Source organism: Echinops telfairi, unplaced genomic scaffold (genome assembly GCF_000313985.2).
Source record: "Echinops telfairi isolate 266 unplaced genomic scaffold, ASM31398v2 ScPeMD7_9;HRSCAF=40, whole genome shotgun sequence".
Taxonomy (NCBI): Eukaryota; Metazoa; Chordata; class Mammalia; order Afrosoricida; family Tenrecidae; genus Echinops; species Echinops telfairi.
The window spans coordinates 92801075-92828340 of NW_022103906.1; the positions used below are offsets into that span (position 1 = coordinate 92801075).

Genomic DNA, 27266 nt, shown 5'->3' on the forward strand with positions numbered 1-27266 from the left:
CACTCACTCTCACTCTCTCACTCTCACTCACTCTCTCTCACTCACTCTCACTCACACTCACTCATTCTCACTGACACACTTACTGACTCACTCACTCACTCCACTCACTCACTCACTCTCACTAAAAAAAAAGAAAATAAAAGAACTTATGGGTTACTTAGAACTGTATTTCTTAATTTTCAAAAATTGGATATTATAGACATTTTGCCATTATTTATTTTGTTCTGTAAATATGTATATTATTTCAATTGTTTGAAACATATCCATATGCATTTATACCAGAATATTTGTGAAAAGAACTATGCAATTTATATCAAAATATCTAGTGTTACTTGTGTTGATGTTAATAGACTCTCTGTCTATGGCTCTATTTCTGCTTTTAGTTATTTTTATTTTGGTTCACCTGGTCTATAGGTTTATACTTATGCAAATTCTGTCACTATAGTAAATCTTGCATTCAGGTACTGTAAGGACCCAACCTTGCTCTGATTTTAAAAATTGTTTGAAGAAAAGAACACTGAGTTACATCAAAAGTGATGAAATAAGTAATCATACATACAAAGAAACTGCACAAACAAAAATAAAAACATGTAAATGTAAATCGCATTCGAACTTCACATGTGAAAGCAGTTAGAAACCATTGAGGTTGAGGCACTGAGAGTAATCAGAAACAGCGATGTCCTGTACATGAATTAAAGTGATTAGGTAAGTAACTCATTTCCTAGAAACAAAAAAACAACAAGTGAACAAAAAAATATCAAGGAAATCATATTTTCTAGGAGCTAAAGGAAAAAGGTCAATGCAGAAAACAAACATTTAGAACAAAAGTGAAATGAAGGCATATTAGGATGAATTGATAATTGAGATAACACAAGCGGCACTGATTCCTATACCCAAGAAAGTGTCAAATTGTATTCAGGCTAAATGAAACATTCCAGATAGAAGTTTAGGAAAATGAAGCTAATAGAAAGTATAAATAAATGGATATTCAAATAAATAATGTTTGTATTAAGTAATTATTATAAAAGGAAGGGTTTAAAATGTCTGAAGGATGTCATAAATTCAGAGTGGGACTGTATATTCAGAGAAGGACTTAAAGGTGTTAACATTTTAAGACTCTTGAAAATGAGGTAAATTTATTCAATTGTATTAAATTTTACTAAGTAAAGAGCATTTTAACCTTGAAAGCAATTACTGAATAATATTGAAGTATGTATGAAAGCTTCATTGTTTCTTTGTAAATCACTTTGCAGATCTTCAACTTGTCTTCAGCATTTAGGTCAAAGGGCTCACCATCTTCAAAAATAAATTTCCCTGAAAAAACTCATCCGCGGGAAAAAAAAAAATCTACCCAGGAAGCAAAAATGTCGATGCAATCCATGGCGATACTCTTCCCACTTCCCATAGCTGGTAGGGCTGAGCAGCAGGTCGGAGTTCAGGCAGGAGGCACTAGGGCTAATTTCCCCCAGGGCATCATGGACGCTAAAGCATCATGGGTTAGTAGAACTGCCGAGACTTGAGGGAAAGGTCCAGGCCCTGTACTCAGTCAGTCACCGCTGGAAGAGGAGGAGGAAGAATGCTTGCCTTGCTTGTTTTTTCCTGCATTTTTTTATGGGTTTACTTCATTTTCCTCAGAATCTTTTTGTCCATCACCATTTCTGGTCCTACCAGGCCAGTAGCCAAGGGATTCATAGAAGGCATCCCAGGGACAGGTGGTGGGTATGGAGGCGGGTAGTGGCTGGGAGGTGGGTAGGGCCCTGGGGTTGGCATCCCACATACCCGGGTTGTGTTTCAGGTTGAGGGGCAACAGCTCGGTTTCCCTGCATCACTCCTGGGAGATTGGGAAAGGGCCTAGAGGGCAGGCAGGGCTCACAGGTGGAGGACTGGCAGGGTTGGAACCTCCAGGGTACGTGGTGTTGGGGGAGTAAGGATTTGGCCCCAGCTGCCTGGCATTGGTGTTCCACAGGCTCTCCCAAGCCTCTGGCCACAGCTGGATGCCCCTGAGTCCTCCTGAGAGGGAGAGTGGGGCAGAGCGCCAAACTCATGGTTCCCTTCACTCCACCTCCTCTTCCACCTGAGAACGATACGTCACTCTTTTTGAAGTGTATATTATAAAATAAAACTACCACATTATTGAGGGGAAACCAAAATGATCATATGCATGCCTCAAAAGTTGAAGAAGGTAAATTTCATATGAATATGCAATCTTATGCTGAATTTAAATTTAAGTATTTCACTAATTACACAAATATATGTGAGCTGCAAAAAGTTTACAAAATAGTATGCAGACAATGGAGTTTTTACCAGAAACTTTTGAAAGTCCTCCCCACTTTAAAAAAAAAATAATTTCATTGGGGGCTCGTATAACTCATCACAATCCATACATGTATCCACTGTGTCAAGCACATTTGTACATTTGTTGCCCTCATCAGTCTCAAAACATTTGCTTTCTACTTGAGCCCTTGGTATCAGCTCCTCATTTTCCCCATCGCTACCCACTCCCCACTGCCCTCTCCCTCATGAACTCTTGATCATTTATAAGTTATTATTATTTTGTTATATCTTACACTGTCCAATGTCTCCCTTCACACACTTTTCTGTTGTCCTTCCCTCAGGGAGGAGGTTATATTTAGATCCTAGTTCCCCCTTTCTACCCCACCTTCCCTCTACCCTCCTGGAATCACCACTCTCACCACTGGCCCTGAAGGGATCATCTGTCCTGGATTTCCTGTGTTTCCAGTTCCTATCTATACCAGTGTACATCCTCTGGTCTAGCCAGATTTGTAAGGTAGAATTGGGATCATGATAGTGGGAGGGGAGGAAGGAAGCATTTAAGAACTAGAGGAAAGTTGTATGTTTCATCATTGCTACACTGCACCCTGACTGACTCATCTCCTCCCCATGACCCTTCTGTAAGGCGATATCCAGTTGCCTACAGATGGGCTTTGGGTCCCCCATCTGCACTCACCATCATTCACAATGATAGGACTTTTTGTTCTTTTGTGCCTGATACCTGATCCTTTCGAAACCTCGTGATCACACAGGCTAGTGTGATTTTCCATGTGACCTTTGCTGCTTCTGAGCTAGATGGGCACTTGTTTTCTTTCAAACCTTTAAGACCCCAGACGCTGTATCTTTTGATAGCCGGGCACCATCAGCTTTCTTCACCACATTTTCTTATACACCCATTTGTCTTCAGCGATTGTGTCAGGAAGGTGAGCATCGTGGAATGCCAGTTTAATAGAACACAGTGTTCTTGCATTGAGGGAGTATTTGAGTGGAGGCCCAATGTCCATCTGCTACCTTAATACTAAACCTATAAATATATGCACATAGATCTATTTCCCTATCATCATAAATAAATATACTTACATATGTACATGCCTGTATTTAGAGCTCTGTATATGCCCCTTGCCTTCTAGTTCTTTCCACTATTTCATTTTACTTTCTTCTTGTCCGACTATCATGCTCAGCCTTCATTGAAATCCCCTTTTACAACCCAAAACACCCATTGTTGTGGAGTTCATTCTTAAATCATGGTGGTGCCCTGAGATCTGGGCTGTAAGCCACGACCCATGCTATGGAAGCATCATCCAAAACAACATCACATACAACGTACTTTGGATCTATCATTAGAAGGGATCTTTCCTTAGGGAAAAACATGGCAAGTGATAAAATGTCAAGAAGAGAAATCTGCACCATGAGACAGACTAACACATTGATCACAACAGCGTTGCCTTCATAAGGATGAGTATGGAGACGGTACTGAACCAAGAAGCATTTCATCCTGTGGGACATAGGTTTGCTGTAAATCAGAAATGACTGAAGGACAATGAACAATAACAATAATATTTATGAAATCAGATCAGTAAAATTTTCTTTTAAGGAATCCAGCAAGAGTTTAAAATGCTACCCTCTGGGTGAAGGGTCAAGTGTAAATGATTTGTACCACCGCAGCAATGACATAGATAGAAGGCGAAGATGAATGCCAAGTAACACGATGTTTAAGCTATGCTAACAATGGATGCTGTTAGGCTGAAGGACAATAACCACAAGGACCAAATTGTGGAACATAATGAACAAGGATTACACACACCAAGAAGGTGTAAATCTTCTAAAGCAGTACATTATTCAATGCATGACCTCAAAATACTCAAAGTGAAATACAATTACGATGAGAAGTAGAAAAATATAAAAGCATAGTCTCAGAAACCAAACTCACTTGAGGAGTTCTCCTCAGAGCAACCCTCCTGGATGGAGGAGAACCGCCCCTGTGACCTCATCCTTCTCCCAGGGAGAGGCTAGAGAAGTAGTTTCAAACCGCTGACCTTGCTGTTGGCAGCCCAACACATAAACCACTACATCACCAATGGCCCTTCACAAATACCATATAGGAAGTTTTAATTTGGTGACCGATACAACAAGCAGAAGAAAAAATAAGTATGTTTGATATCTGAAAAATCTAATATATATTGAGTAAAGTATACATAGAGAGAGTATGGTACATAGACATTTAGAATATATATTCACTTATGAATAAAAATGTTTGAAAGGAAAACAATGTGGCAGGATATTAAGCGATAGCATCAAATTTCAAAAGATTAAAGTCACTCAGATGAAGCGCAAGCTTGCTTGCTGAAAGAAGAGAGGATTTGAAGCATCGCTTTATGAACATCTAAGACTAAAGACTTCCATATGGATTAAACATCAAGATAAGGGAACCCCAAATCCTGATGACTGAATCAGATAGCAGCATCGTGATGATGGGGGCAAAATTAAAGTTTCCCAATATTTCATTCTACTTTGATAAATAATCAATGCCAATGGAAGCAGCAGTCAAGAACACAAACAATGCATTATTTGGGCTAATCTGCTGCAACATGATTTCTTTAAGGAGGGTGCTCACACTTTTTCAGCATGCGAGCTACTCATAAAATGATCAAGTCAAAATGATGTACCAATATGTATGTTTATGTATCTCGCATAACTGCATGAGTTCATAGTGCACAACACAACACAATTAGCTATGTACATTTTTTGTCATTCCGAGTTTACTCTGATGACTTGCACTGAATGGAATGAGCCAGGGATGCTAGTCCAGACAGTAGCTGCTGACAGCCAGCCTCAAGCACACTTCCAAATGATCATCAGTCATGGTGGAACGGTACTTGAACTTAATGATCTTTATGTGGGAAAAGGATGACTCACATCAGTAAGTTGAGCTGAATCATGCAGTCAAGGAGGTAGCACATTTGCTCATGTTTGGGTCCTTTCCCTCTGTGAGTAAGTTCCAGAACTGTTATGCGCTCTGGACTTCAGTTGAATGTCGGCTTGTAGTGTCAAAATCTCCCATTCCGTATGAAAATGCTGCATTTTTGTCTTCTTATTTGGTCCAAATCCCCTACTCATTTTAATACTCTTTCTTACGTTTAAGAGAAAAAAAACCAAGGTTTAAAAATTGGCGATAACTTAGCTTTTCAGTTTTGCTGCACTTAGCACAATTGTGTGTGCATGCGGTTGACACCTAAGCTTGCATCTGATTGGCTGTGCTGTATATCAGTTAAGTGACAGGATTGACGATAGGCTTACATCTATTTTTTAATCGTGCGATCTACCCACACTACATTTGCAATCGACTAGTAGATCGCGACCGACCTACTGAGCAGCCCTGCGTTAAAGCGTTAAAAAGCAAAGATGCCACTGAGGATTAAGATGAACTTGACCTGAAGCCAGGGTTCATTCACTCACCTCAAACGCAGGCGAGAAGGGAGCAATGAATGAAGAGGACAGACTAAGATCTGAGGCCTTTGCATTATGGTATTGGCAACGGATATTGAATATTCTTTGTGCTCTCAGAAGAACGATCCATCTTGTGAGATGCCTAGCCTGAATGCTCTTTAGAATCGAGGACGATCGTGCTTTTAGGAAGGCCCAGTTTCTAGAGAAGGACATTATGTTGATAATGCAACGAATCAGAGTGACCAGGGCACATTCTCAAACAGATGGATTCATAGAGTGGCTGCAACAATGGCATTCAACATACTAAAGGTTATGGAGGACAAGGGCTAGACGGGGACATTCTGTGGTTTGTAAGGTGCAACACGAAGAGTCAGAGCTGACTGAAGGCATCGGCAACAATCACAATATCTGTACATTAAGTACTATTTTTCTTAAAGTCAATCAAATAAGAAACCACAATTCATTTAAGATGTTTTAAATAGTGCTTAACATGCATATATCAAATTAAAATGTATTATTTAGCCCACAAAAATATAACTAATTAATTAAAAGGAAAATAATGAGGTAAAATGGAAATATAAAATATACAATAAAGATGACAACAAAGCCTTTATGTTTTTTTGTATTAAATATTCATAAAATTGATAAACCTTCTGAGACTTATCAAGGGGGAAAAATTCATCTTTTTTGTTAGTCTTGGTCCATTGATTTCTTTCAGAAGATTCTGCTTTTTCCCCATTTTCCAGGCTCTTGCAGGCAAACCAGATGACTCTACAGCAGTGGACCATCAGCAAGTGTGAAGTTCATTCACTGCCCTCCCAGGCCTAGAAAGTGACCTTCACTATAGTTTCTACCAGAGCTCCGTGTGAACTGGCTTCCACGGGGGCTGACCAGAGAAGTTCAGAAGTTATAGAGAGAAATACTTTCCTACTTTGTAGTCTTGCTTTTCTGTCTCCTTTTGACTCAGTGCTTTATTTCTCGAAGTGGTTACTAAAACTTCAAGTCCTCCTGTTCAAGTGCATTATTTTTTGCTATTTTTAAATTATATTGCTCTGGTTAATGGAGGCACTAAATTACTTATGTCGTCCTCTTAGGGGAGGAGAACTGCTGGCTTGAAATTCTTAAATTTATGTTCTTACTGCCTATTTAATTTTGGAGTTATGGATGTGATGTGAATTGATAATTCAAGGTGCACATTTCATTTTTAATTCAAAATTTCACAGTCCTTTCCATGCAATAAACTTGGCTTGTAGGTGTACTGTTCTATTAGTTTAGCTCTGCCATGCAGCCTCCGCATTACAGAACACGTCTATTGTCACCCCAATCTGCTCCTTTTACTCTAGTGGCACATGATCCCCTCTTGCCAATCATGTAACATGGAAAGTAGTTATTCGGTTTCCATGTATGTAGTTTTGACTCCTCCAGAGAAACCCTAAATTCAATCATGCAGTTCTGAGACTTTGGTATCGAGCTAACTTCACTTAGTTTAATGACATTTCAATTCTTCCATATAGTTGTATCTATCAGTAATTATTTCCTTTTTGTTATTGCAGAATATTCAACTGCATGGATAGCATATGAGATGTGTATCCATTCATTAATTGTTTGAATGGTTTCCAGTTTTGGTCTATCAAGAATAAAGCTTCTTTAAGCATTTCATTTTTCTTGAACAACTAGCATAGGATGGCTAGAATTTATGGCAAGTGAATATTTAACTTAAAAATAAATTGTCTAATTGTTTTTCAAAGTAGATGTGACATTTATATTCCATTCAGGAACATTTGGAAATTTTGTTTCCTTTTAATCCTTATCAGCAAATATATTGTCTACGTATGTTTGTTTAGTTCATAATGTTAGCCACTGTAATATCTGCATCAGCATTTATGACCCCCCTTGCTTCATTAGCCATTTGAGTATGTATAATATGACATCTCATGTGATTCTAGTTTCAATATCATACAATTTTCTATGTGTTCATTTTCAAGTCATAACTACTTGATAAGTCAGGTTTCCAGATGTTTTCCATATTTCAAAAGAAATATAGGTGATCAGTTGTTGTTAGGTTGAAGGCCATTGGTACAGCCACTGTGACAATCTGATTCCTAGAGAGCCTTCCTCTTTTTGCTCATGGGCAACTGGAGGAGACAAAGTACAACATAAAATGAAGTGTGCAAAGACCGTGCAATCAAAAGTCAGAACCGGAGAGCACACTCAGTCAGGCCGGCCTCTCAGGAGGGTCTCCTGGGACTCCGGTAAGTGAGTTTGAACACCAGACCTGTTAGCTGGTAACTGAGTGTGAATGTGCACTGAGCTGCTCCCTGCAAGGCCGGAGCTTTGAACCCACCAGTTGCTCTGAGAAAGGGCTGGACTGCCTCTCCCAATTGTTGGAAACTCAATAAAGAGTCAGTCCTCTCTGTCCTGTAGGGTCTCTATGAGTTGTTTTTAAGTGGATGATAGTGGGTGGATGGTAGGTAGGGAATTCAAGATTTTACATAATCATCTAATTTTATCCTCACTGAAAAATGATGAGATAAATTCATGGTCTATTTAGAATTATAAAATTAAGATTCATATAGGTTACATAACATCCTCGGATCAAATATATCTTAAATAGCAAGCACAAATTTACAAATGTTCTTGTTGCTACTAGAAAGGCACGTTCTTAAGTACTAGGCTAATGTACCTCTCTGACCACTATTTTATACGAGCCCTATCTATGGCATGCACCAGATTCTAGTTATATTTATAGTATGTGTAACAAAAACCTCAGAAAATTCATTATATAACATCGAAAAATAGGCATATGGCATGTTCACACTATATAGAAGCAAGGAAAACACTTGCAGTTGTAACACGCCTTCATTCTCATTACACAGGCACACACACACACATCCTTATACTCACACATGGATTTAAATTTCATTTACTTGAACAAGAGTCCATATGCAAGGAATAGGCTTTTAATGTTTCTACTTACCATGTTAGCCAAACAGTTAAATATCCGCACACTGATGAAGAAATTCTATCTACAATGTGTCCATTTTTTTTAGGCCTTGTAATTTTTGTCTCTGAGGACGGCAGAGTATCCTCAGTGGGAATAACTATTCCCTCAGGGAGAATTCCCCTGGAGCTCAATGATGCCAACTCTCAGGGTGTCTCCGCAGACACACGTTACCAGAGGGGAGGGCTGTACAAACTGCACTCAGTTATAGGGAGATTGAGAAAATCAGAGATGTAGTCACTTATCAAGGGCAAAAAAAGTTCCACATAATACTGAGTTCGTACTTACAAAGTGCCCTGCGGAGTAACATAAATGAAGAGAATTAACTAGAAAATTAACTAAGTTCTGCTTTAGCTTTGGTTCAAATGAGCATTTAACAAACACTTTCTTTTCTCTGTAGCAGCCCATTGATTTTTTTGAATACTTAATCTCAGCCCAAATGAGATTAAGTATTCATTTTAAGAGGATAAACCATAAACCAACAAATGAGAATCAATTTTTTACTCATTTTAAATTATTGTATAAACTGCTTAACCCAAAAACATATTGGGAATCAAAGCAGTGTTAAGAAAATAACTGCCTTGTCTCATTATAGCAAATATAGCATTATATACTTTTTTCATAATTTCAAGATTTAAAGGGCAAAACATGATTATTTACGTTAATCTTTTCCAAATCCTTGAACTTTTTGATGAGAAAACAAAATTGAAACACACACACACACACAATTAAGAGGTATATATAGCTAGCCCTGTGTCAGAAAGAATTACGTCTAAAATGTATGTAATTTGCAAACTATAAATTAGGCATCGGCACCCTTATTTATCAGGATATGACTCTGAAGAAAAAATGAGAGAAAATGGTTCCTCTATAGTTTTTAAAGTCAGCAAGTAAGAAATCCAAGATTTAAAATTATGCCTTACTAAATTCCTAAACCATTACTTCTCCACTGGCCATATTGCTGATTTCTGCTCGGCATAAGGAAACAAGAAATTTAGTGCTTGAGTTACTTAGAGGTCAGAGATTTGAACTCAACTGAACAGAGACCTTTCCCAGGAGTCCCAAATTGCACTTGGGAAATAATGAAGCTTCCAAATTGACAGATTATTTTTCCATTGGAGTGATAATTGCCCATTATAGTGATTGTCCAATTTAAAGTACCTCAATATTTATCAGCATATGATCATTTTTCATTACTAGTATTTATATTTGACACAAAAGAATAGAGTCGCTCTATGTATAGTGTCATCTTATTTGAGAAAAAACTCAAAGGTCATACTGTGTAGCTCAGTTGTGCAGTTATTCTGTGATCGGGGACATGTCTGCAACCTCTATGCCACAATTTATTCATTGTGAAATACCGATTAGAGTGCTGCTAAATTTGTAGTGTTATTGTTGTGTTTGTAAATGCAAAGGTTTTCAGACAGTGATTACATATTGTAAATAAAAGACTGGTTCTCATTTTAAATTTATAAATATTACAGATATTTAGAAATATGATAAATATATTCATTAAACGTATATATTCATAAATATACGTCACTTGGACACCTCATCATTGTTGTTGTTTCTTCCAGGTGCCATCGAATTAATTCCGACTCATAGCAACCCTTTGTACAACACCCCCTGGTCCTGTGTCACCCTTGAGACTGTTTTTATGTTTGAGCCCATTGCTGCAGACACTGGGTCCATCCATCTTGTGGGTTTCTCTCTTTTGTGGCCCCTCCACTTTACCAAGCAGGATGTGCTTCTCAAAGGACTGGCCTCTCCAGAGAAGATGCCTTTGGGGAGCATTCTGCTTGCATTTCTGCCAAGAGAGATTTGTTTGTTCTTTTGGAAGTGTGTGGTACTTTCAGTATTCTTTGCCAGAACCATAATTCAACTGCATCAGTTCTCTGATCTTTCTCATTCAATGTCCATCCTGCATATGAGGCCGCTGAAAATACCATGGCTTGGGTCTCAGCCCCCTTAGTCTTCAAAGTAACATCCTTGCTTTCCACACTCATTAGAAAACAATATCATGGTTGATATAGAATAGGTTCGGTGAAAACAAGGGAAGTGTTTAATGAGATGGATTGACGAGATAGTTGCACCCAAAACCTAAACATGTTAATGATCAAAAATATAGTATGGAACCAAGCAACATTTCATAGTGTTATCTATAAAGTTGCCATTAGTCAAGGCTGATGTGATGGGAATAACTACAACAGAAAGAGAAATTTAATTTAGACAAATTGGTTTACTATGATCTTTCAAATGTTTTCAAGAATTAGTTTGTAAATTTCATGGATTATATTTGTTCTCCATCTTAGTTATGCAGTTTAAGAAAATAATGATTTTATCTTTAATCCTCATAATATCATTCCATTTAATTCTTAGAAATGTTTAGGCACATAATTCTGTTATTTATAATTCCTTTTGGTATTATACTAATTCTTAGTATTTCATATACTGCATAAAAATTATCCAATATTTACACATTGTTAATACATTAGTTATTTGACCATGGCTTGTAATTAAATCTGAGTTGCATATTAAATTATTCATTATTATATTAAATTTATGCTGAGAGACCTTGGTTTAATTTTGCTATTTTTTATTAAAATTGCTTTACCCTCTAACCTACCCATTTTCATTTCTAATGAGCCATAATTTTTCACAGATGGGCACTGTGAACTCCTAAAAATTTTGGTGTAACTAATTTGACTTTATCCTGCTTTGTCTTGAAAATCTTTCTCCGTGTTTTTTTCTAAAGTTTCTAATTCCATCTGACAAAAATAAATATAATGTAAGTGTTTGAACTATGACTTTGATGTACTAGGCCTTCCTTTCTAAGAAACTTAGACAATCTAGACTTCAAAATAAATTTTGCATATGAAACCTGTGTCTTATCTTCTTACCATGCTGACCAAGTTACAATGACCAATGTGAAACTTAAGCCAACGAGATGATATCATAAAAATACTTGTCATCTTGTCATTATCATTTGGTGCCATGTCATCAGTCAGTCTGTACAACAGAATGAAACACCACTCAGTCTTGCGCCATCCTCCCAATTATTATAATGTTTGATCCCTTTGGTGTAGCCACTGTGTCAATCCATTTTCTGAGGCTCTTACTCTTTTGCACAGTCCCGACATTTTACCAAGCATGATGTCACTTCTCAGGGGCTGGTCTCTGCTGATAACATGTGCAAAGTACGTGAGGCAAAAACCTCACCACGCTTGCTTCTAAGAACAGATTTGTGCTATTTTTAATAATATTCACCAGCACCATAATTCAAATGCATCAATTTTTCTGTCTTCCTTATTCAATGCCCAACATTCACAAGCATATGAACCAATTTAAAACACCATGGTTGGGTCAGGTACACTGTAGTCCCCAAAAGTACATCCTTGCTCTTCAGTACTGTACACAGGACTGATGTGGCAGATGTACCCAATGAATTACCTCATTTGATCTCTTGAGGGATGATTCTATGAGCATTAATTGTGGATCCAAGCAAGACAAAATCCTTAACATCTTCACTCTTTTCTCCGTTTATCAGGAGGGTATCTATTGATCCAGTTGTGAGGATTTCCTACCCACTAGGATATCTAAAATATTCATAGTAATAAATCACTAATTTTAAAACCATAAGCAACGAGTAAGGAGGATGTGAAAAATTTAGAATCCTTATACATAGTTCATGTAAATACAAAATGGCATAGATACTTTAGAAAACACTTTAATAATATCCAAATAAGAAACACAGGGTTATGGTATGTCTCAGCTATCATCCTAAAATATATATTTACAAAAAAGTTTCATTATAAAAATGACAAGAAAAAAAATGACAAGTACCTACAGTAGCATATTTTATAATAGCCAAAAGGTGAAACCAACGTAAATATATTCTATCAAAGGATAAATGTGTAAACACGATGTGATATATCTGTGCAATCAGATATTATTTGGCCACAGGATAATAATTGAAAAATGGAGCATGCTATAGCATGGACAAACACTGGTAAGCTTACGTTATATGAAATAACATGATTATTTCCACATGAAATGTCTACAGCTTCAAATGTATTGAGTCAGAAGAAATTAGGTTCATGATTTGTCCAGATGTGAGGAAATGGGGAGGAAGCGGATTTAATGACTCTGGATTATTCTCTGAGATCATGAAAATGTTCTAATGGTAAATTATGGCAATATTGGCACCACTTGGTTAACATACAGAAAAATATTTAATTGTACACTTTAAATGGGTGTTTACTATGATATTTAACATATCACAGAAAGTTGTGATCTGTATAAGTTTACAAAATTAAAGTACCAATGGATTTTATATGGTAACAATGACAAGATTTTAGTTTTTAAAATTTTATTGGGGGTTCATACAATTTTTATCACAATCCATACATCCGTCATGTCAAGCACATTTGTATATTTGTTGCCATCATCTTTCTCAAAACATTTGCTTTCTACTTGAGCCCTTGATATCAGTTCATTTTCCCCCTCCCACCCTGCTCCCCACTCCCCCATGAACCCTTGATAATTTATAAATTATTATTTTGTCATATCTTACACTGTATGACATCTCCCTTCACCCACTTTTCTATTGTCCATCCCCCAGGGAGGAGGTTATATGTAGATCCTTGTAATTGGTTCCCCCTTTCTACCCTACCTTCCCTCCACCCTCTGGTATCGCCACTCTCACCACTGGATTGAAGGGATTATCTGTCCTGAATTCCGTGTGTTTCCAGATTCTATCTGTACCACTGTACATCCTCTGGTCTAGTTGGATTTGTAAGGTAGAATTGGGATCATGATAGTGGGTGCGGAGGAACCATTTAAGAACTAGAGGAAAGTTGTATGTTTCATCATTGCTACCTTGCCCCCTGACTGGCTCGTCTCCTCCCTGAGACCCTTCTGTAAAGGGATGTCCAGTTGCCAACAGCTGGGCTTTGGGTCCCCACTCCGCAATCCCCCTCAATCACAATGATATATTTTTTGTTCTTTGATGTCTGATACCTCATCCCTTTGACACCTTGAGATCACGCAGGCTGGGTAGCCAACTGAAAAGCTTTGATTTTTATTCTTCATTTTCTGTATTTTGTGCTTTCTACAAGAAAGCGCATCTGCTCCATGGGAAATTATCTTTATAAATCAGAAGTACTTTCTCAATAAGACAAAACGCAGGTCAAAGTAACCTCTGACATTTTATTTTAATAATCTTCTCACTCTTCTGTTCCCTATATTAACAAATAATTTCATTTCTAGTTTTCATCTTGCTTACTTTAGGCTTATTTTTTTTTGTGTTTAATATGAACTCCCTACAATAATTCTTCTTTATTTAATATAGATAGTTAAGGCTCTAAATTTCTTTGTAAACACTGCTTTGGCTAGAACTCATAAGTTCTGGAACACTGTGTTTTAATTTTCATTCTTATCAGTGTAATATCTAGTTTCTTTCTTGATTTTAGTTTGACGCACTCTAGTACATTTTTTATTCCAGTTATTGTATTTCTTAACATCAGAATTTTTATTTGATCCTATTTAATGATTGTGTTCCACAAATGTTTAAATTCTACTGGGACATGCGATAGCACATCAAAATATATTTTAAAATATGCTATAAATAACAATGTACATAGATATAATAAAGTCAACTGACATGAGACATGAGTCATCAAAAGTAATGAATGTTATTATAATCTTTCTCTTTATTAATACTTTTGTTTAATGTGACATTACCATCTTACTTTTGTGGGGTATTTTATAATAATAAGATTTCTTATTTCTTTGAACATATTTATGATACACAGTTTGAAATCTTATTCTGTTAAATCCCACATCGGGTCCTTTCTACAAGCCATTTCTGTTGACTGCTCTTTTGCTAGTCTATGGGTCCTATGATCCTTTGCATGCCTAATATATTTTTGTTGGCAACTTGAGGTTTACGCATATATTTTAGCAATGCTGGGGACTGGTTCAAGTCTGCTGGGCTGTTCACGGGTTTCCTTGTTTCACGACTGGCTGACATTTTACAGGGAAGTCATTGCCAAGCCCTCACACAGACACCCCTCTGAGGTGTTTCTCGAGGTTCCACCTTGAGTATGCTCCCCAGCCTGGAATGGACTGTATGACTCATGCATGTCTCTAAGTGCTTGGCTACTTACTGAAAGGCTGGCTGATCTAATTCTCCCCGAGGCGTCTCAGAACAAAGTGCTGGACATCTACTACAAAAGGTCATAGCTCGTTTTAGCCTGAAAAAGATCAGTCTGCATGTGGGATCCACAGGATGACAGCTGTTGTAATTCCCCTTGATAGCTTATCTCACTGAGGACAGCTGATTAGGATAGACTACCAGGTGCAGGCTTCTTGCTCTGGTTTTTTGTTTGTTTTCTCCTAGAAAAAAACAATTCCTTAGACACCAATGTCTCCGTAACTCTGCTGCAACTAAATTCAACATAGGTCTTAAGATCAATGTTTACATTTTCTTCTGATTCTATGCTCTTCTGTTATTTTTTTCTTTTGTTTCTTTTTTGCTAAAATGACATCCTGACCATTTAGCTCACATATCGAAGAAACCAATCAGTGTGTTTCACTAAGACTTCCACTGCTTTGGAAAGTTCCCTTAGAGGTGACCCTATCAACACGCGTGCAAAGGAAGCCGACTGTCATGTAGAAAGGCCAGGGCTTTCTGTTGCATGGCCTGCTCCTCTAATGCAGGTAAATTCATTGACCCAAGGTTTTGCCCCTGGGGATGAAGACAATAAATATAATTGATCTCCCTGAGTGATGGTTCTGGGCTTGGATCTGATATGGCCAGTGGAGAAAGCAACCCCAATTCAATGCGGTTTACTCATCCATGCAATCAACCCAAGGCCTGCTCAGCATGCCTGAGAAAGAGAGACCAGATGAAAGTGAGAGGATAGGTTTATTCTGGTTGATCGAGCCAGTAATAAATTGAGACTAACGTCACGGGGTAAACCATAGGGATAAAAAGGGGATTTACATTGTTACACGTGTAAACTACTAGGAAGTAAATTGAGGGGAGAATGACTATGTAGCCAATTTTCAAGGCATGGTCATGAGAATCCATTAAGGTGGGGTTAGGATTCTTGATCAGTTAATGGCTTGTCACACCTTTGCTTCTAAATGGCCAGTCAGGATACAGCTCCGAATCTTTCTACAAAGAGCCTGCTTTCTTTTGCAAGTGTTAAGATGTTCACACCTAAGGGAACTTTCTAGAGCAGTGGGAGTTATGGTGAAAGACTTTGAGAGATTTCTTCGAAGTGTGGGCTAAATTTTTAGTCTGCTATTTTGCCCAAAGGAAACAAGAAAAATATAACTAATACTTGTTGTGGTAGGGTACATTAGTAAGAGCAAAGAGCTCAAATGAAACATTTCCAGGAGAGAAAAAACAGTTCCTTATAAAGCATGTTTCAACATCCATTGACAATATCTTAGATTCTAAGAGTAGGTTCATTGGGCAAGTTGAACAATTTACAGATATTCTCAGAGCTAAACAGGTTAGCAGCCCTCTCCCTAGCATAGAACTACTGATCTCACAAGACAAGGCAAGAGGGATCAGACTCAAGTACTGTCAAAAACACACCATACCCGAGGTGAAGCGCTGATCCTTGAATAGAGGCTAAATGGAAGAAAGTTTCTCTTCTTGGCTCTAGTCTCCGAATTTCATTTTAGCCAACATTTAGCTGAGGAAGCCTGAGAAAGAACATGCCCTCCCCCTCCCAGGAAGCCCTCTGACTGGGACACGGAAGAAAGAGGCCTCTGTGTTTCTGGTGGTACAGTCTGGAGTAGAGTTCCCATCTCTTTAAGGTGAAAAAGAGAAGAGAATGTGTCTCTGTTCAAGTCCAGAAAAGTTAAGGTTTTTTGTACAAAATTGCTTTAAATTCATTTAACTGCAACCATGTGGAGTTTGACTCATGTCCACCTATGAGACTGAGGAGAAAGAACTGTCCCTTGGTGTCTGTGTGTCTGTACATGGTTGACCAGAGAGCCTCATCTTTCTCCTGTGGACTAACTGGTGAGGTCAAAATGCTGACCTCATATTTAGCTGGCCAATTCCTAACCCACAATACAAATTTTAAAAAGGATCACAGCTGTCCAGTTGATGCAGACTCTTAGTGACGCTATTGCACAGGGTAGAATTTCCCTGGAGGATTTCCCAGACGGTAACTGTTTAAGGAAATAGAAGTCTTGCTTTTTCGCTTAGAGGGTTCTGGTGATTTTGAATTTCTGTCCTTTCAGAGTGCAGCCCAACAGGTAACCACTATGCTACCAGAGTTCATAACCCACCACGGAAAAATTCATGTTTCTTCATTTGCTCTATGTGCTTATGACTATTTCTTGATCTTTTAAAAATATATATTTTTATCAGTTTCACAAGGCACAAGTTCATGGAGATCTTCATGGTTTAGTGTAAGAGGTAGAAATTCCAATGAAGAATAATTATATTTTTCACTTACTCTTAATAACATGTCACATACCTCATGCTATGCTAAGCATATAATGGCAATTTAATAACCAGCATGTGAACATTAGTTCAGAGTTCCTTTAGATTTCTTAATACCTCATTGACTGATGCTGTAGTGACTGGAGCCAGCTGAAGAGATCACCCCTTCTTCCCACAGGTATACATAGATATAACTAAAACTATATGTGGGAGTTCTTTTAGAATATTCATGTAAAATAAAATAAAATAAAATAAATTCTCTTAAATTATTTACATCACTGTTAAGTAGAGATATGCCTTCCTGCAGATATTTTCTTAAAATTTATGTGAGGACAATTTTAAGGAAATACTATTTATGTATTTTAAGATGGCATAGTTTAAACATATACACATAAATATATGTACACATATGAACATCAGAAATTCACACAAAAGTGGAATTGAGTTAGTAGAAAATTTTCACAAGCTTTTAGAAACCCCCTCATATAAATAAAATGGAAACAATTGTTAAGAAAAAAAAATGATGTATGTATGGATTGTGATGAGTTGTATGAGCTCCTAATAAAATGATTATTTTCAAAAAAAAGTGTGAAAAAGCAAAAAAAAACCTGGTGGAAGGAGTGGTTCCCCACCGCTACCTACCCTACCTAATCCCTCCCCAAATTATCACTCCAGAAATATTTGAGGTAAAAAAAATGTGCTTCTTCAGGCAATCTCAAATGGGGAGGGGGGACGGGGAGATGATCCTAGAAAATTATTGGAGGAATTCTAGAACTTAGAATGTTTTAAAATTCTGGTATTTATATCCCCTGTGGTAGTTACATAATCTGGTGTCAATTTGGGGGGATTATGAGTGAAGGGGTGGAGTCTGGCCTGTACATCGAGACATAATCAATGAGGCCTCTGTGTGGGCATGGCCTTCTCTTGAGAATTCTGGGAACTCCTGGATTTCTTCCTTGGAGGCAGAAGACACTTCTCAGTCTCTGCTCACTCCCTGAGAGATGCTCCACTGACAAGACTCATTGCGCTACACCCTGGGAGCTGGAGAAGCCACATGGATCTACCCTGATGCACCTTGACCTCTGGAGCCAGAGAGGCCAAGTAGAAACCCCTGCCAGCACTGAGATGCTACAAGGCCACTGGATCCACAACACTTCCATCCCACTGGCCTGTGATCCTCCTGCAATCAGCATCATTGCATGTATTTCATGAGTCTGAAGAGAATTTTATAGATTGCTGTCAGACATATGGGCTAATATTGGACTTCTGGACTTGATCTGGACTGGGATATTTTCTCAATATTCAATTGCTCTCTTTTATAAACCTCTTTCTTTGATACATATGAGTGTCTATGCATTTGTTTCTCTAGTCTACCCAGATTACTACAGCCCCCAAACATAATTCAGAGTTGGTGAGCTGGGTAGTTATTTCAATTCAGCATCAGAACTTTCCAGTGGAAATGAATGAAGTATTATACTGTTAGTGATGTGAAAACAGAGTCTGACCAACCTTCTTTCAGGAATGTTCTGTAAGGGATCCAGGGATTCTTTTTCCCCAAACATAGATTCTTGTTAATCAGCAGACCAGTCTTAATAACAACCTGACAGAGAATTCAGACTAAGAGAATGACTTTCAAATTGTCCAGCGAAACACAAAAAATTATCTGAAGTTGATTAGGCAGCCAATGGGGAAGAAAAACAAAATGAGGCTGACCTCTTTGAATACTATGTTCTTTTCTACCCAACCAGAAAATTAAGGGATACTAATGTTTGTTAATTTGTTGGGGGAAAGGGAGTATAAAAAGTCATACAGTATTTGATTTTATTCCACTTTTTAAAAATAAAGGAATACCTTTATAAAACACTTGGCAAGGTTAACTATCTCAAATTTCTCACTTTTAAATTTAGTTTTATTTATCCATTTATTTGCATTTTAATGTATATTTGCATTCAATGATTCTATGAATTTTAGACAATACAGAAAACCCACAAACAAACAAACATCCTGATAGGAACTAGTAGGGCATATTAGCTGTAGGTGGGAGAGTCGTTTTTCATCTCTGGCTTGTTTCTGCTCCTCAGGAACATTACAGTTTGCTCAGTTTTGCTCTGATTCATTTCCAGCTTGTATCAGCATTCAGTTCTTCAGCTGCTGTGTGCATCATCTCCGGAATAGAGACTCCGAGGAAACTCTTCTCAGAGGAGGTGGCTGGGGTATTGTTGGAAAAAGACCTCATTCTGAGCTCTTGCTCACAAAGAGAGGAGAGATTTTACCCCAGCTTCACCTTTCCTAGTGAAAGGACACAAAGACCAGACGCAATGAACATTGATTCTGACACACGGCTTTTCCTTCTTCCTGGGTTGACAGCTGTGTGGCAGGAAATATGGGGCACTTTGGGCCTGCCAGAAATATAAATGCCATAAAGAAACCACGCACATTGCACTATCTCCCCTAAACATGGGCTTTTTGTTACTTTTGATTTATAAGAGAAATGATATCGCATATATGTCTCCATGCACGTGCAGAATCAAACACAAAGCCTAAAACTCCATGAACAATGCCTACCAATCAGGGCTAGTTGAATACTTTTCCTGGAGCCCCAAACCCGCAAAACCCTCTTGGTGAGCTCGCTGCCATTCTTCCTTTCTCTCTCCCACACATACACCAACTCACAATAACCATCAAACACATCACCACAGCCTACAGTCTGTCGTATCATTGTATCTGTCGTAGAACATTTACACCTAAACTTACTTCCCATTAAGGGAAAAACAAACATTTCAAAGGTATAATTAAGTTTTCTTTAAACTGCAAACATTTTCACAGTGCTTGCTTGTTACTTTTAATATAATACAGCAACACAACTTTATTCCTTTGTAATCTTACGACACCATGGTCTTTTTGCTTGGGATGGACCTTTTTTGGTCAGATAAGCTGAATACACTTCTACAAATGCTTCTTATATACAATTTCTTCAAGTATGCCAATTCCATCCAATAGGAGAAAAAGGAATGAATATGTCTTGGACAATGCCATATACTACTTCAAGTGCAATATCTCACTGAAGCTTTGGTATGTTTTAGAAATGAGAACTCTTGAGATTCCACAAAATAAATAATCCTTACATAGGGAACCCATGGTCCATATGGGACTCAACTACTGCCCTTTCCTTTCACGTTTTTCCATTTCACCACTTGCAATGTTACCAGAGGGATAGTCAAGAGATGATAAAATTAGGTCACAAAGCGTGCTGCCGTGAAATGTAATAAAAGTTTCCTTGCCACCAAGAAATAGCTAGATCACTTGATACATTTAAATTCCCTGTGCCTGATTCCCATATGTAAAATGTGAATAAAAATGTGAGAAAAAAATGTGGTGGAGATTACATGATTTTATTGACGTGAAGAAGAGAGAACACAGAAGCCTGGAACATGGACATCTTCCTGTCCAGCCTCATAATCATGGTTAGTTCTCTGAATCTGTTACATTGGTTCCTTTTCCGGTTAATCCTAAGATTTTGTGAAAGGCACTTTTTTTCCAGCAAGAAATGGCTTTTGCTTGCTTTTCCCCCTTTCAGGTAAGTTTGTTTTTGTGTTTACATAAAAGGACAATGCAAATATGTTAGCAAATGAGGTTAAACTGAGCCAGGGGCAATTGAGTACATGCACCATTTTCCTGTCACTGAAGACTTGATTCTCCTGCCAGCCAAAGCGTAGCAGATGTGGTGGCTCCCAGGTGTGATCCATAGATAGCGATGCAATATTTAACTCTCTTCTCTTGTCACATTACAATAAAGCAATGCTGGAAATACAGATTATCTGCTCTCACTTCTGTCATATTTATAATTTAGATGTATTGCCTTGACCTCATTGCTAAGATTCAGACCTGTGTATTCTCCTCCATAGTAGTATTGCCTGGTTGTCCAATGGATGACTCAAATCAAGGATAACCTAAGTGGGTTTTTTTTTCTAGACCCCTAAGTTCTGTTGGCCACTCTGCAGACTTGTTTGCTCTCGATGTTATTAGGTGCCAGCAAATTAGCTATGATCCACACAACCCTACGCATGACAGAACATGACACTGCACCCCGTGCTTTCCTAACCATTGTTCTCACGCCGGAGTTCATGGTGGCAGCCACTATGTCAGCCAGCTCATCAAGGGTCTTCCTCTTTTTTACTGCCCTTCAACTTGATCAAACATGATCTCCTTCTCCAGGAGCCAGTTTCTCCTGACAATATGTTCGAAGGATGTAAAGAGAAGTCTTGTCATCCTGGCCTCTAAGGAACACGCTTGCCTTACTCCTTACAAGACAGTCAGTTTGTTCTATTTGCAGTCCATACTATTTTCAATATTCTTCTCCAACAACAAAATTCAAACACATTGATTCCTCTATGGTCTTCCTTATTGGACGTCCAACCTTCACTTGCCTATGATGCAATGGAGAATAACATCTTGGGTCAGGCACACCTTAATCCTCAAAGAATCATCCTTGCCCTTCAATAGTCTAAAGAGGTCTTGTGTGGCAAATTTACCGAATGTAAGATATTTTGTGATCTCTGGACTGCTGTTACCATGAGCACTGATTGCAGATCCAAGCATGACCAAGAACAGACAATGAAGAACGACTCTGCTCCCCAATTTGAAGGAAGAAACCACTGAAAACCTTATGCATATCGATGAAGCATCGTCAGATACTGAAAGCCTAAACAAAGGAAGCAGAGTATTGTCAGAGATACTGCCGGAGGATGGACCCCTCGGGTCCAAGGGCTGGCTCTCTCTCCTGTCTCTTATATCTCTGTTGCTCTCTCCACCCCCTTCTCAATTGCAGCCTTCACGTTGCTCTAGAACACAATGTGGAACCTGGAGAAAAGTACAAAGAACAGTGCCACCCTACTTGTAAATGTAGCCCAAAAGCCATGGAGTACAGAAGCAGTTGTCAAATTAGGGATACAGCTCAGAAAGGAAACACCAATCAAACAGAATGGAACAGAGGCAGGTCAGGATTAAGAGGCAATGGTTCAATGGTAGCATCCTCCGCTTTTCTGAAGGAGCCTGGTAACCCCAACCAGTGATCAGGTCTAGGTTCTTAGTGAGTGAACTCCCAAGTAAATAAGCTAAAGATATGTACCAGAAATAAGAGACTTGTCTAGTGAGCACCCTTGCAGGAGCTTTCCTGACTTCTTTTCGGGCCTACACCAAATGAGTTCAGAAGCAAGAAGGCCCAGCTCCCTGTAGAATGTCACAAACGTGCTTCAACTTTCTAGGGCACAACATGAAGGTGTTTCATGATGTACATGGTTTCCCTAGTGTGAGGTGGTAACCCTCAAATCCACACCCAGAGAGCCGATCTGTTGTTCTGGACCAGAGCACGCAGCTCCAAAGTGGGAAGACAGATGCCCCTGGCCTCTCTTTGCTTTGTCTAAGCCATATGGTTGCCTGTATCTTTTATTTAAAACCTTTTGTTAGGAACTCTTACAGATATGGTTACAATCCATAGTTCCATTAGATCAAGCATACTTGCACATTTGTTTCCCTCATTTTCAATATTTTCTTTTCTTCTTGAAATCCTTGATATCAGCTCCCCTCTCTCCCCTTCCTCCTCCACCCTACCAACCCCCTTGAACCCTCAATTAATTATATATTCTTCTTATTATCGCCCTAACTTACACCATCCCATGTATCCATTTTTCCTTAAATTCTGATGGTCATTCCCTTCGAGTGGGCTCTACAGTCATCATATCTATCTGTTCTTTCTTCTCCCTTCCAAACCTGCCCTGCCCCCTTCTTATATCCTCAGGAAGTCAGGAAGCCCTTATGCTTATGAGGGGGAAATCTATCTTGAATTTCTAGCATCGAAAGATCTTGGCTGTACCCATGTATATATGCAGGACTAGCAAGATGAGTGCGGTAAAACCAGGGCCATGATGGTGGGAGCAGGAGATTTTAAAGAACTAGAGGGTAGTTGTGTGTTTCATCAGCGTTCTGCTGCATCCTGGACATATCATCCCTTCTGTGTGGCTCTTCTGTGAGAGACTGTCCAATTGTCTTACAGATGGACTTGGGGTCTCCACCTGGCCTATCTTCCTTCACGTCACCTTGGTTGCTTGCTTTGGAACTTCTGATACCTTTTCCCATCAACACTTCATGATCACTCAAACTGGTGTCCTCTTTTCATGTGGGCTTTAATTCTTAATAACGTGATATTACAGATCATCTCTATGTGTTTTAACCTGATTCCATAGCTCAATTGTGTTTGTTTATGGTAAACCCTGGGACTGGATGTGAATTTAATGCAACTAAGTCCTCTTTACTTACAATTATGGGTCTGGAAAGCCAACTCCGGTTGGGGAAGACCCTCATGGTTATGAGAGAGATATATATAAATAAATCTTAATACACATTCTCATGACTGAACACAGTCCCTCTAATAACGCCCCATAAAGGAGCTGTCATAAAAGATGACTCCTTCCTGTGTCTGGCTCATCACTGTACCTGGTCATCTGTCGATAAGAGCAATCAGGTTCTGTAGCCCAATCCACACCAAAATGTAGCAAACCCTCTTCTGACATCCCTTGCTGATACAAATATTGCTCCCCTGGGGAGGGCTCAGGGGCATTCAAGGTCAACCAGCAGGAGGTCAAGACACTGAGTCATTTTCATTGCCTGTCCATTATGTAACCTGCTTATGATATTGCCCACTGATTATGTTACTTGTTTGCTGTGTGATGTGCGTGCCTATATATATGTATATATACCCATGGAAAATAAATTCACCCTCTTGTCCCTGGCCTGGGGACACAGAGCCCCTGTGCTCTACTTTGTCTATCTGTCTGTCATTATTTGCCATCATCAATCACCAAGTCGTTCCTAAGGACTGGTTCTACTGTTGGGGACCCATACCCTGACATTGATTAGCACAGCAATGAATTCTGTAACTCTTCAATTTCTCAGTTTTAAGAGCTAGGCTAGAGGTAATAAAATGAATGGTGTTCAATTTTATCTTCATGGCTGTATCGTATAAACACCGTTACTAAGTTTAGTAAAATAAGTTCAAGGAACAATCACTCTGTTACCAATGCAAACGTATTATTTCCCATCTTCTTGTACACACAAATACTTTGGTACATCAAAAGAGAATAACATGTGGGAGAACTAGATATTGATCTCTTTCTCATTAGATCAGCACTGGGGAATCTATGTGGTGATAATATATAGTTTTTGTTTTTAAACATACTCATGTCCAATAGATTTTGATCTTGACTTTAGGACTGATGGCCAAGAGACAGCTACCACGTTAAAACTAACTAGGACTATTATCTATGACATTACAGACAAAACCCCTGATATACCTGTCCACCACAGAGAACAATATGAGCAACACGGTGTCTATTTCAAAATTAGCTGTTATATATGCCCATGATCACTTCTATTTCATAATAGATGTGCAGAGATACCAGACATAGAATATCAAGAAACCTCAGAACACTTTTCTGAGTCTGCACAAGAATTTTAAATTTCCTAGGAGCTATAAATGGAAGCAGAGAGACAGCAGAAAAGTCCTTGCTCAGGGGCTTGGTAATTTTACACGCTATCCATCTTGTTTCTTCTTGAAAGGAAAGAGTATATCTAAAATATAATATCATGTTTCTTTCACATTTCAGTTTTTCACGTTGTTCAATATACCTGCCATAACATATGAGAAAGAATGATTGAAGAAAACACCTTTTCTTTTATTGAAAGTAAGAATGACAGGAAGCTTACATGGGTGTGACAAGTCAGTGAAGTGCTGGGGGTACTCTCAAGAGTTCTAACCTGAGAGCGCAGAGATTTGACCACTCAACCTCAACTGGCAGCTGACTCATTATGTAGACATGAGGAAGTCAATAGGTTCTCTATCTGTACCGGAAATTCCACTTCTAAAATAAAAGTGGAACTTTTCTCTGAACTAGAGAATATCTATTTTGGGGAGTTTAATTTAACTTAAAACCTATTTAATGCTCCTTTCCTGACATCTGAATATAATTTTCATGTATAGAGAATTTGGGTATAGAAAATTAATAAATAGGAAAATATATATTTCATTATGTTCTCAAATGTCTAAATCAAGTACCCAATGGTCAAAGCACCTGGGTACAAGTTCAATCATAAGCAATTCATATCTAGGTTTGACCTTATAATTTTAACATGAAATGTTAATTTGATTTTATTAGACCATTCCATGATTTCTCAAGATGTTTTGGATAAAAGCATGTACTTTACCCACTCCCCTATCAGCTTTTGAGTAAAAGTGATCACATGTGCTATTCTATATTTATGAATAAAATAATTAAAATATATACAACTAAAAACAAAGTTTCTCAATAATATGATGCTTATAGTGCTCACTGATTGCATGTGGCTTGTGGATGCGACATTAAATAGTGCATTTATAGTAGGGCATTTCCATCATTGCAAAATGCCCACTGAGAGTGCTGTTCTAGAAAATAAGCCCGTGGCTTCTTCTTGTCTCTTGATATATTGAGAACGATAGATTGAAGATATCAAGTAATTTCAAGATCTGGTACAATAAAAACGATTCTCACACTGGGAGTTAGAAAATTTAAATTCATATTAACTACTACCACTTTTGATCCGTAGGACTTTAGACAATTTACTTAATTAAAGCTTCTAAAAATATTTTTTTAGGACTCATGCAACAAAAATACATGTACTTCCTCACTCAGAGGGCTGGTTTGATACACTGCACAAAGGCAAGCTTTGGGTCTCACTGTCATGGAATTCAAAAGGTAAAATATAATGCAATTTTCCATGAACTTTCTGAAGTCCAAGAGAAAGTCGGAGCTTTCTATTTCCTTAACGTGTTACATTCTGGGAAACTCACAGGGGCTGTCTGACCCTGTCCTATAGGGTTGCTATGAGCCAGCATCGACTCAACAGTAGTGAATTTGGCTCTGAAGCCCCTGTCTGCGTGAGTCTAGCACAGTGCCAGCTGAGTGTGCAGTAAGTAGGTGATAATGCATAGACTGAATGGTATAATCCATCCAGGGGCATATTCACTGGGATGGACAAATAGAAAATTACTCCTTTAAGAAAAGTTTGAAATACAATGCTTCCATCAAGATAATGTATTTTCACTCTATTAAAATTCCTTTTGTCAAGACAATGTATTTTCACTCTATTAAAATTCCTTTTGTGAGCAATGGAAATGATACCTGCGGGGAGGAATTGGAATAGGTGTACTATGCTTTGGGATCGCCATCACTGGCTTGAGACAGAATGTGCACGCATTGTTCCATGGAAAACCAATTAGCTCGTTAAGTCTTTACGCAATTCACATTAAGAGAGTAACATAATACAAAAAGTGTCAATCTCTCCCCACCCCCAAACAAAATCAAAAGGTCAAATTAAACAAAATGTCTCATCTGGAGAGATATGTCTACCTTTAATATGGTAGACCCCAAAAAAGGGATCAACAGATAACTGTAAATTACTCTAGACATTATGAACACAGAATAAATTCAATTTAAAAACTGGTAAATATTTGCATCTATGTTAAGGCTAAATATAAGGGAAAGGAATATAGGAGTCAACATTTAATGCATTTGATTCATTACAAAGTCTCTTGTGCCTTCTTCACTCCGTGCATACTTAGTCTTGATATGCAGAAAACAGTCTGATAGTGTTTGGGGTTTTGTTTTGGTTTGTTTTTTTATTTCAATGATCAGGTTTCAATCACAGAAGATTATAATTTACAGGTTTGAGTATAGCTCAGTGCAGGCAAAGCCATAAAGCTGAAGAATTATGGCCAGGCATTAAGAGAAATGACAAAGAATGTGAGAAAAAGGATAAAGAGATTTTTAAAATACTTAGAACTGACAGAGGCAATTTCGCAGGGAAGCAGAAGAGCTTAAGTTGCTCAAAGTCTCCAAGGGCATCTTTAGCACCCACTCTCTGATTAGGTAAGAGGCCCTGCGGAGAACGAAACAAACGAAAACCACGGCTTCCAGGATCTAAGGAACGGCATTCCAATCTCGTGTCATTATTTAGTGTTTCCAT

The 27266-nt window shown here is 38.3% G+C and overlaps 1 pseudogene; it reads right to left on the minus strand.

The window, feature by feature from the left end:
• Window positions 1–1546: 1546 nt before the first annotated feature.
• On the minus strand, window positions 1547–27266 carry LOC115868265 (annotated as a pseudogene).